Source organism: Ursus americanus, chromosome 8 (assembly GCF_024610735.1).
Source record: "Ursus americanus isolate L20-20 chromosome 8, mUrsAme1.1.p, whole genome shotgun sequence".
Classification (NCBI taxonomy): Eukaryota; Metazoa; Chordata; class Mammalia; order Carnivora; family Ursidae; genus Ursus; species Ursus americanus.
Window position 1 is genome coordinate 22133146 of NC_142134.1, and position 13077 is coordinate 22146222.

General features: G+C 36.9%; 1 long non-coding RNA gene across 1 annotated transcript in view; it reads right to left on the reverse strand.

The window, feature by feature from the left end:
- Nucleotides 1-10268: 10268 nt before the first annotated feature.
- Nucleotides 10269-13077, reverse strand: part of LOC123787480 (uncharacterized) — a 402838-nt gene continuing 400029 nt past the window's right edge. The window contains exon 6 of the long non-coding RNA XR_015725435.1: nt 10269-11306. This is a non-coding gene — a long non-coding RNA (uncharacterized LOC123787480). The remainder of the gene's footprint in view (nt 11307-13077) is intronic.

Sequence of the window (13077 nt, forward strand, 5' to 3'; positions counted from 1 at the left end):
AAAGAGAGACAAGAAGAGGTCTGTTTGACTATGAGAACATACAGAAATCACAATAATAACAATCGTCATGGGGTCAGGTAATGACACCTTGGGAATAAAGAATAAAGTTGTTGGCAATAGAAGATTTTAGCAAGAAAGTGAGATAGTTGAGTTTTTGTTTTAGAATAAAATAGAATTTAACATATTTTCTATGAAACTTCTTTAAGGGAATTTTATTCTGAAGTGAGGAAACCAACTCAAGCAGCTAGAGCAAATACGAATAAAATAGCTCCTTTGCCAAGACAATTTTAAATGAAAATTCAAATTGTAATTTTCCAGGTTTATCAAAATGCCATTTAAAACATATTGAAAAGAAAACTGCTACTTGCTCTTACCAGATGTTCTGCAAATATTCAGCATCACTTGATAGGTATTAAGTCACTATGCAAAAGTAGCATTGGACCTCAAACATATTTTGCTTGCCAATTTTTTTTTGTTGTTGAAAAACATTTTGTACATCAAGATTACTATGATTATTTTTAATTAACTTTATTAAGGCTTAACAATTATCTATTTTGTTTATAAATTCAATGTAGGGTCTCACTAGATACTACTAACTATAAAATCACCACTATAGATTTCTTGATTCTCTCCTACTTTAATAGGAAAGACTTACAGCAATTTTGTATTGATTGACAGGTGACACACAGTAACACCAGTTATTTTATTAAAAGAACAAATTGCATTTCTGAGTTTACTGAAGTGTTTTACCAAATGCATTTTATCTTTATTGATCTCTCCATAGTGTTAGGCAAATTAGATGACCTGTTTTTCATTGAGTTTCCAGAATATCACACTCTCTTTTGATTCTTTTCCCCTAATTTGTTTTTTATCTACTTTTTAGTTTCCCCCTTTTATCAAACACATTCATACTGAAGTGTCCCAAGGTTCAGTCTTTGGACCTTTTCTCTCCCCTATCTACATTCATTGTCTAGAACATTTCATTTAGCTCCACAGCTTTAAATACCATTTATATACCTCTTACCATCCCAAAGCACATTTTCATCCCTGCCTCCCTTCTTAAAATCACACTCATATACCCAGATGCCTAGTTGGCGTTTCCACTTTCATCTCTAACTGACATCTGAAATTAAACATGTCTAGAATGGAGCTCCTGATACCTGCTTACTCTCTTGATGATAACTTCTTCCTTGCAGTTCCTCAGTCCAAAATCCTTACAGTCATCCTTGATTCCTCTCTTTTCCTCATATTTCACCAAATCCATCAATATATCCTACCAGCCTTACCTTCAAAATATATCCAAAATGTAACCACATCCCACCGGCTCAACCAAGATGAGTTCCCAATAGGCATACATGGTCCATTTATAAATAACTGTGGTTATTTGAGAATGAAAAAATATTGGTTTTCTGACATATATGTTATTAGTTTTCCAAACAACTACTAAGTTATTTGGACAAAAATACTTATTAAGTTTTTTGTGACAAACTACTTAAAGAACAGAACCATGAGGTATTCCTTTTGGTCTAGAGACACTGTGAAAAAAAATTAGACACTGTGAGTGCCTTGAAACTAAAAAGTTTGGGAACATCTGTTTTAAGTATCCTACCACCTTAGTGCCTTTACATCCTGTTCTTTCTGCCTGGAAAGCTCCTCTTCCAGACACCTGTATTGCTAACGTTACTTTCACGATACGGCTTACTCTAAGCACCCTATTTAAATGGTAACCAGCCTGTACCTCCTTCTGATTTTACTAACTTCATTTTATTTTTTCCCTCATATTCTACATCACCTCAAGCAAACTTACAATTTATTTTTTATGTTTATTGTTACTCTCACTAGCACACAAAGAAAAAATAGCCTATTTTGTTTCCTGACCTATTTCAAATGCCTACAGCATGCCTGGCCCATAGCTAGGATTCAATCAATGCTAGTGGAAAGAGTAGATTTATTTCAAGATCTACAAAAGTGACTATGCAAAAAAAAAAAAGGGGGGGGGAGCAATTAGCTTAAAACACACATTAAAAAAAAAGACCAAACAAACAAAAAACCACTCATTCAAAATTTCATGGGCTTTTAGATATTTAAGTGGGACAAGAAGGTATTTTTTTTAATCCTAGACTAAGGAGTCTCATCTATATAACCATAAAATGAAATAAATCTTCCTTTAAAAAGGAATCAAAAAGAAAAAAAATTCTTGTGTTCTCTTAGCTTTGTTATCCAAAATGGTAAAGATGATGAGAAAATTGTAGGGAGTGCAATAAGATTAAAAATATTAAGTAGGAATAGTACCAATATTATAAGAGTTTTCTTAGGTATAATTGTTCACTAAATATACTTACTGATAGTCAATAATGTGTAATCTGCTGTATTAAAAACTGCATGAAATATAAAGACCCCAGGACTTGATCATGAATAATACATAACTGTATATATTAATAGTTGCTAACATACATGGGAGAGCTCTTTGTGTCTTGACACTGATATAGACAGTATAATAGGGATTGAGAAGAAAAGAGGAGAAAAGAAAAATTTGGGAAACTTCAAGGAGAATTTAAATAAGGTTTTAACAATGTTTAGAATTAGAAATTCATAGATTCTGGGGTTGGAGGGGGAAAATGGATCTTCTAGGCAAAGAAGAGGAGAAATATTTTTAAAGAAATTATAAGGATAAAATAAAGTAAGTCTTGTTTGGCCAGTTTGGGGTAGATTTTTATAACAGTCACTAAACATGGATATAAATATGTAAATCCACCTTCGTTTATTTGGAGGACCATTTTGAATCATTTTATAATGTTCTCTTCTTTTTAATATGTGCCCTGCTTGGGCTTGTTTGCCCTCAAATTCACTTTCTGCTGTCTTCCTTCTCTCTGTAAAGCAGGACAGCTCCCCCCAGGCTGTAATTGTCAGGCTCCCTTGTCAGCTGACTTCTGTCCAGGTTTGGCAATTAAAGGGTGCTGGCAGAAAAATGGAAGAAGGAGTAAGGGAGAGAACAAGGTATCCTTCCCTCTTTGCCTTGAGCACCATCTCTGGCAGCAGCTGTTCCTTTTGTGGCTTCAGCGTCTCCAGGCCTTTTATTCATTATTTTTTAAAGATTTTATTTCTTTATTTGAGAGAGAGAGAGCTGGGAAAGGGGCAGAAGGGGAAGGAGAGGAAGAGAGAGAGAACCTCAAGCAGACTCCCTTCTGAGCAGGAAACACCCCCCACAAACACACACACACGCAGGGCTCCATCTCATGACCCTGAGATCATGATCTGAGCTGAAATCAAGAGTCAGATGCTCAACTGACCGAGCCACCCAGGTGCCCCTTTCCAGGCCCTTTAGATGGGCTTCCACCAGATAATCCCACCAATGTCTCTGTTACTACTCCTACTTCATTTTATTTCTCTATTCTAGTCTTATCAGGAGTTTCCTACTTTTTAACCCCTGGGTTGCCTCACTGTCTCATTTAGAATTTGCAACTCTTCTATCACCTATGAAATCAAATCAATTTCTTGCTTTAAATTCCTTCTGTTGCAAATAATTGGTTTCCATTTTCCTGATTAAGACCCTGACTCTGACAATTCAGTAATTGTTATTTTAGTATCTGTTATGGATTCAACTGTGTTCGCCCCAAATTCATATGTAGAAGTCCTAACCCACAGAACATCAGAATGAGACTGTATTTAAAGATGGCATCTTTTTTTTCTCTTTTTTTCTTCTTTTAAAGACAGCATCTTTAAAGAGGTGGTTAAGGTAAAATGAAGTCATATGGGTGGGTCCTAATTGATCTGACTGGTGTCCTTCCAAGAAGATAAGATTAGGACACAGCCACAGACACATGCAGTGAGAAGCCAGGATAAGGACAAAGAGGAGAACACAGCCATCTACAAGCCACAGAGTGGAAACAACCCTGCCGACACCTTGACCTCAGACTTAAAATGCCAGAACACTGAGAAAATAAATTTCTGTTGTTTCAGCCTCCCAGTGTGTGGTACTTTGTTATGGCAGCCTAAACAAAGTAATACAGCATCTCTACAGATACTCCATTTTCTAAGCTTATAGCTATGATTTCTAAGTTCTTCAGACTTCTCAATTTTTGAGGTTCAGTTTATAAACATAGCACCTTGAAGGCCTACCTTTTACAGAATATAAAAGCAGACTTTTTTAAAAAGTAGGCTCCATGCCCATACGGGCCCCAACGTGGGGCTTGAACTCATGACCCTGAGATCAAGACCTGAGCTGAGATCAAGACCTGAGCTGAGCGGCGCCTGGGTGGCTCAGTTGTTAAGCATCTGCCTTTGGCTCAGGGTGTGATCCCAGGGTCCTGGGATCGAGCCCCGCATTGGGCTCCCTGCTCTGCTGGGAACCTGCTTCTTCCTCTCCTACTCCCCCTGCTTGTGTTCCCGTTCTCACTGGCTGTTTCTCTCTTCTGTCAAATAAATAAAATCTTAAAAAAAAAAAAAAAGACCTGAGCTGAGGTCAAGAGATCACGCTTAACCGACTGAGCCAACCAGGCGACCCTGAAAGCAGATTATTTGACGATTTTGCTGGAGCTTATGTCTGTTCAAGAATCATTTCCCTTATTTAGTCATGAGCCCATATTCCATATTTGATTTCTTATCAGTTACAACACATGTATAGTTTTCAGCTTAATTCACATAGTAAGCCTGGGCCTCTGTTTACTTCCACTATAAAATTACATGCAGGGACCACTACTACAAACCTATGAGGGTGCCTAATGGCATGTATAACCAGTCTTGAACTTGGATAATCAGTTAAGGAATAATAATAATTTTCACCCAGAGCCTATCATGAACCTTGTATAGGCTTTATAAGTATGGCTTTTGGCTTGTAAATACTATATGCCATGGGGATATTAACAATAAGAGTACCACTAAGTATCCGGAAATGTGTCTAACTTTTCAGTGTTAGCAAAGTATATTTTCTGCATTCTAATTTAATCAGAATTATTATATACATAATCTGTTGAATGTGTGATACTCGAAGGCACATTGCATCTGGCCACTGAAAAGTCATGGCCTTTCCTTTTTTATGAACAATCTGCTCAATATACACACAACTGAGGTATAGTGGAAGAGAAAATTAATAACAGTGGTTAGCCTTTCATAGTTCTTATTCTGAGGACATACACCCAAATGAAAGAAGAAATCTGGGATATTTGACTTGGAAGAGGAGATAGCTAAAATAAAAGCAGGAAAAAATAACAAGAAAAACAGAGGAAAACCAGTCACCTCTCCCACCCCCAGTTATACTCACTCAGTCTTAGCCATTTCTTCCCTTTTAACATGTATTACAATTTATAATTAGTTTACTTTTATTTAATCAGTTTTTGCCTGACTTTCCCAATAGAAACTCACAAAGACAAGGATTCAGTGTGTCTAGTTCACAATTGTATCTCAGAGGCTATCCCAGCAACTATGAAATAGTTGATACTTAGGTAAATATTTCTTGACTGAAGGAAGGAAAAAGGAGAAGCACAGAAGTATAGAACGCCTGTTCTTATGTGGAAGGCATTGCTAAAACTATAAAATGCCCAAAGCGATCTTTTCTCTTTAGATATCTTACACCATAGAGAGAGAGAGAAAAAATTATCAAATATTAAAAAGAAGTTGATAGTACTGAATGAAGAGCCATTGCATGCCTCAGAAGTTCAGAGGAAGAAGAGCACAGCGTACTTACTGATAGATGGGATCATTGAGGATATGTAGAAATAGCCAACAAAAAGAGAAAAGAAGCCAATCAGAGAAAGACTGCATGATTCCACTTACATGAAGTATCATATATAGTCAAACTCACAGACACAAAGAATAGAATGATGGAGAATGATGGTTGCCGGGGACTGGGGGGAGAGAGAAATGGAGAGGCGCTAATCAACTCAACATGTACAAAATTTCAGTTATGCAAGAGGAATAAGTTCTAGTGATCGAAGGCACAACATGGTACTTATAGATAACAATACTGTATTATATACTTAAATATCCAGTAAGATGGCAGATCTCATGGGAAGTGTTCTTACCATTGAGAGAGAGAGAGAAAGAGAGGAGATTCTTTATCAGCATCAACCTCCAAATGTTTTCCATTCTGCAAAACCATCAGCATTTCTCTAATATGCTATTTCATGTCAAAGCCTGGCTGTCACAGTGAAAGAGTGACACTTTCAACACTCTCTGTGAAACCCGGGGTCTGCAGGAAGTCTACCAGGCACTTCAATGATGACCACCTGCAAGACCCTCCAGGATATCACTGAATTTCTGGCCTCCATGGGTCTATTAGCTCGTCTGATGAAAAGAAGGAATCTCGTGGCACCCGGTGCTCTGAAGTGTGTTACTCCTGTCCCCTCAGGCTGACTGGAGTGCCCATCTGCCTTGGTTTTCAACAACTGCAAAGAAGCCCAGCATGCAGGGAATGAAATATCTACTGGGTGAGGGGGACTGTCAATTTTGCAAATGCTTGTCAGTTTGTACAACTGCCTCTAAGGGTCTGAGGTAATTTTTATGCATTGTGGCAAAATATTCCCAACCTAAGTCTAAACATTTGGCAACTTTTTACAGAGTGTAATTGCGTATCATTCATTATGATGATTTCCTAGCTTTAACTACCTTTTTTAGATGACTATCACAGACATTTTCATTCCCCTTGGTTGTTTTTTACTAGATTTTCAGTTTATACAAAAATAGGGCAATAAGTATGTCTCCTAGTATTGGGATTATTTATAATTAATAAACATCTTTGAGTAAATACATATTAAAGTATTAAATATACAATGAATTAAGCATGTATATTTCTGTGTCATATATATAATACTCTGTCTATATAACTGTTCTGACAATAACTTTTGGGAGGACACCGGTAACTCATTTCATCATTTCAAATCATACTTAATCACTGGGCCAATTCATTTCATTCTAAACATTATAGCAAAGTAACACATGAAGAGATATATAGTTCCTACTTGATATTATAAAACGTATTTCTCTGCCAGTTTTTATCTCTGCAGAATTAAACTTATATGTTTCCCCCAAGCTGAATAAAATTTGGTGAAATGATGGACTCTGGTCTACTGAAGAATAGTTTCCTCGGGTATGACTTAAATGCTTTGGTAGATTCAGACTACTGGATGAGGTCCAGGACCAGCTCAGGATTTACTAAGTACATTGTTCACTTTTTGATAATATATTTTCAGGCTATTATAAAAATGAATCCAAGAGCCTTGGAAGAGCCATGAACTGTTTTGATATACATGCTAGATATGCCTTAAACATTCCAATTGCTCTAGAGGAATCCTAAAATAGTGTTCAGTTCTATCTGTGCCTCCAATAGGAATGATAACCTCTGGAACAGTCCCCCAAAGTTCACCTGAGACTTTCAGGATGATTGTAGGATGACGCCAGTTCCAAAGACATATTCTATTTTCCCTGAAAACTGATTACACCTGACAGAGTTGGTCAGGGTAACCAACTGCCAATCAATAAAATGGTATCTATTAAATGGCTCTATATGCCTGGCATCAGTGGTGACCATGACAGAGAGACAGGGGACCGCCTTCACAAGGCTTATAGCCCAGTAGAGATGCCATACACTGAACAGTTAATTCAAGTGCAATGACTGTTAGAAAAGGTGAAGTACAAGGTACAATGGGAGAGTACAGCAAAGGGATTTAAGGAATCTGAGGTTAAGGGATCAGGAAAACTTTCCTTGAAGAAAGAAAATAAGCTGAAATTACCTTGGAAAAGAGATGGTATAGGAGAGAGGGGAGGATATCCAGGAAAGTGAACGAGCATATGATCCGAGACTACTGGAGAAAATTAGCAGGTCTGTGGCTCTTTCTTCATCAGTAGACAGTAGATTCTGTATCCAGAACATCTAACTAAAGGTACATAAGCTGTATCATTTTTAGAAACATTTCTAAAAATAAAAAAAATGTATATTTCTGTTCACGAGACACAGTGATGACTGGAATGAGGTGGCAGAGTGCACAGGGAAATCAGGAATACCTGGTAACATTCATTCTTAGTGACAGAATGTCATTACATAACAGAAGAAAAGTTCACTGCTACTTTACTGCCAACAAAACAAATCTCTCTCCAAACACCTGCCTAGTCATTGCCTGAATGAAAGTTGCCAGCCCTAAACAGCAAGTTTCACTGGACAACATTTAAAAAAAGTCTTTAGATTTTACAAGGGGGAAGTTTCTTTAGAGATTAACCAAATTTTACCCCTGAGAAAAAGGGCCCGAGAGGTAATTTGACTTGTTAAAGGTCACAAAGCTACTGCAAGTCAGAGCTGGAACTAAAATCTTGATTCTTATTCTAATGTTGTTTAGGTTATTGCATATAGAGATTTAAAAAGTTACCTATGTATTGCTGCTCGCAGGGAAATGTGATAATGACTGGACATAGACCAACAACCACAAACAGGAAATAACTATTGGTCAGGTTACTCAGTGCAGGAAATAATCAAAAAAAAAACTGAAAGGCAACTGTCAGAATGGGAGAAGATATTTGTAAATGACACACCTGATAAAGGGTTAGCATCCAAAATCTAAAAAGAACTTATCAAACTCAACACCCCAAAAAACAAATAATCCAGTTAAGAAATGGACAGAAGACATGAGGAGACATTTTTCCAAAGAAGACACACAGATGGCTAACAGGCACAGGAAAAGATGCTCAACATCACTCATCATCAGGGCAATATGAATCAAAACTATAATGAGGTATCACCTCACACCTGTCAGAATGGCTAAATTTAACAACACATGAAACAACAGATGTTGGCAAGGATGCAGAGAAAGAGGAACCCTCTTACACTGTTGGTGGGAATGCAAACTGTTGCATCCACTCTGCAAAACATTATAGAGTTTCCTCAAAAAGTTAAAAATAGAACTACCCTATGACCCAGCAATTGTACTACTAGGTATTTACACAAAGAATACAAAAATACTGATTCAAAAGGATACATGCACCCTGATGTTTATAGCAGCATTATCAACAATAGCCAAATTATGGAAAGAGCCCAAATGTCCACTGACTGATGGATGGATAAAGAAGTGGTATATATATAATGGAATATTACTCAGCCATCAAAAAAATGAAATCTTGCCATTGACAACAACGTGGATGGAGCTAGAGTGTATTATGCTAAGTGAAATAAGTCAGTCTGAAAGAGACAGTACCATAAGATTCCACTCATATGTAGAATTTAAGAAACAAAACATGAATATATGGGAAAGGGAAAAAAAAAGAGAGAGAGAGGCAAACCATAAAACAGGCCCTTAGCTATAGAGAACAAACTGAGGGTTGCTGGAGGGGAAGGAGAGGGATAGGCTAAAAGGGGGATGGGGAATGGGGGTTATCTATATAAGTGTTATATATAACTGAGTGTTATATGCTAAGTGATGAATCACTAAATTCTACTCCTGAAACTAATATTACACTATATGTTAGCTACCTAGAATTTAAATAAAAACTTGAAACAAACAAAATAAATAAATATGGATTCTATTATATACAACTACAATTTTGTAAATGGTGAGACTGAGATCTTGATATTAATAATACCAATAATGTGTTCGAGTCACAAATTCATAGCGGTAGTAAACATGACCGTAAAAAGCTAGCTAGCACACAGTTACAGTAAAAGGTGTGCAAACATGGCTCTAATAATGACTGAGCAACAATAACTCCCATGTTTCCAAGTTCAGTTTGACCTCCAGTCTCTGTAGCTTCTTTTTTAACATATATAAACAATACATGCATGTACACACACAAAAAGGGCAAGAGAAAGTTCCTATCACATTGCTTTAACACATTTGTTTTCGTGAAGAGTATGCGCAGGCATCTCACACAAAATCCACTAGGAAAATGTGTGGCAGGAACACTTCACTAACTAAAGGCAGATTCAGATGCCCATTAGACATTCAAGAAAAGGCCACAGCCTCCGAATCTTTTCTGTGGCTGTGCTCTGCCATCCCCATGCCTTCTGTGGAAGGGTTTGCATGCTCTGCGTCTTGTACAAGGGACATCACTGAAACAATCTTTTCCTCTCCTCCATCTCTTTCCCTCTATTCAGGTAAGAAGCCATAGAGTAACATGGTAGATGATAGCGGATGGAATCAAAAAAGTCATTCATTCCATCTGCCTGAGAGGCTGTTTTGCTCACTTAGTCAGCAACAATGAACCAAGCCAGGCTTTAAAATGAAACACTTTCCTCCCCCAACCCCACCACACACACACACACACACACACACACACACACACACACACACACACACACATCAAGGAAAGATTTAACGTCTGTATTTTTTTTCCAAAAAAAAAAAAGATGGGGGTGGGCAAGAAAGTGCACCTTTCACATTCTGCATTTTCAGAGTAAGTAGCCAACACGACTTGCCATGATAACTAAATTTATTATTAACTGTGTATTTCATGATGTTAGTGACAATATGTTAATGTGATTTTTCACGTCCTCCTGCAGTGAACAGATGGCTCCTTTTACTTTACTTTCCACATCAAGTGTGATTATTTCTTGGTGCCAAAAGCCACCTGCCGCTCCTTGGTCTCCAGTCTAATTTTTTATGTTGGTAAAACACAGCAGGACTTGTTATCAGTTGGATGGCATCTTAATAAAAGGAGACATGCCAACATATTGACATCATGTTCAAGGGGAAACTTCAGCCCTTTCAAACCCTTAACCCCATTCCCCTACCCCCTTTCAAAAAGTGAGGGAGAAAAAGAAAAAAAAATGGATGCAAAGACCCCACCAGTTTCAAGATGTCTGATTACAATTGTTGGGCCTAGAGCCAAGATGCTGAATTGGCCTCCCTTTGTTCCTAAACCCAAGCACCTCACTCAGGGCTCTGATCTTTCATCCTGTGTAATGATAATTAGCCGTAACATATTCCAAAGTCAAATGTAAGCAGGAATACATTAACATTGAGAACAGTGTCAGGGCAATTTTCACTGGGAAAATGACAAAGAATACACACACACACACACACACACACACACACACACAATCAAAAATTTCAAGAATCAAACATTCATAAAATCACTTTCAAAGCCGTGAATATTAAACTCATTCGCTTGTCTGTTATGAGTGCTTACCTAGAATGCCAAGGCCTCCTAATGTGGATGCAGTGATTCCCACCGCCCATGCTTAACAGAGAAAACATGAGTAATAAACCACAGTAGCTTGCTTTAATTTTTCCATTCTTTATTAGAACAAAGAGGGATACTACGTTAGGTGATTTGTGGTCCAAGAAGAGGTCTTCCAGGCGATTGGATGGCATGGCTCTCAACAGCTGGTCCAGCACATTTGGGAACAGCATGTAGAAAAATGCGTCAGTGTTTTGAAGATTACCAACTGTGATGATGCATTGGTTATGACACAATCTAAAAAAAAGTTAAATTTCCTAGCTACAAACTATATAATTCAATACCCTTTCCATCAGGGCACAAACTCTCAAATTCAAGACCAAGATAAGTCCAAATTTGGTGAAATTGAAACTTTCAAAACTGATTCCCATTCTTTATAGGTTGAAAAGAGTAGCAGTATTCTTGAATGCCTGATATTTCTTGTTAAAAGCTGAAGAGTTAAATATGCGGCTGGCTGCCTAGGATTTACAAAGTTTATAAAGGACAGAAGAAAATTCCTACAATAAAACTGCAAATATCTTAATAAAAATGGTTCACAGTGAATGGTTCTCTTGAGATGAACTACTTTAGCTAGATTTTCCCACTACAGAATCTCAAATTAACATGCACTTGGCAGTGACTCTTATTCCTTTTACCTGTCCTTCCAAACAAACAAACAAAAGAACCTGTATGAAATGATCTCTATTGACTGCATTTTGCTGCTTGACCAGCTTTTTATTTGCATAACATTTCCCTAATATTTTGTTATAAAAATTTGCAAGCATACAGAATTTTACCACCAATACCATCAAATCTACCACACAGATTCTACAATTAATATTTTACTGTACTAACTTCATCATATATTTTCTCATTTATCCATCCCTTTATCTATTAGTCAATCTCTTTATTATATTACATTGTAAAGTGAATAACCAATAGCCCATCCAGCAATCAAAATTAAAATTATCTTGACTTTATGACAATAAAATGAGGACCACATATAGTGGTATTCATTATCTCATTCAACAAATATTTCCTGTTTCTGCTTCGGGTCAGGCACCATTCTAAGTACTGAAGATACAAAACTGAATAAAATAAACAAAATATTTGCCCTCATTGAACTTATAATTTAGTAGGCTTGACAGGGGAAAAATAATAATTAAATGAATGGCTCTCTAAACATGATGTGCAAAGGAAGATATGTCAATATAGATGAATAAATTTAGTTCAGACCGTTCTTAACTTAGAGGTTGTAATAAGGGCAGGAAGAACATTTTATGCACTGCTCTATTATTGCCTAAAATTGAGCCCACATATAGCAACCTCTCAAAACATTCGTCAAATGACTGAATGAACAAATAAATTTTAAACTTGACACTATGATCATCATTTAAAAGATTTTATATTAGGAAGTAATTGCTTAAAGAATAGCCTGAAATGTAAATAAATAATAATAGAAAGTCAATTAGTTTAAAAACTCTAATTTTAACAATCCTATGTTTAAAAACTTTTTAAAGAAATATCTGATTTGGGCAGTACTATTCTGAGTAGTATGTCCACCATTAAAGCATCTGCATTTGTATGGAATATAATAAAATGAAATAACAATTACCTTGTAAAGCCAAATGTCTTCACAAATAAGATGGTGCCAATGATTCTTTCAAAGGTGTTTGTTTTAGAACTTGTGGAAGTATTATAGACTAACAATCAAAAGATTTTGTGTTTAAGGGGCGCTTGGGTGGCTCAGTCATTAAGCATCTGCCTTCAGCTCAGGTCATGATCCCTGGGTCCTGGGATCGAGCCCCGTATCGGGCTCCCTGCTCCACTGGGAGCCTGCTTCTTCCTCTCCCACTTCCCCTGCTTGTGTTCCCTCTCTTGCTGGCTGACTCTCTGTCAAATGAATAAATAAAATCTTTAAAAAAAAATAAGATTTTA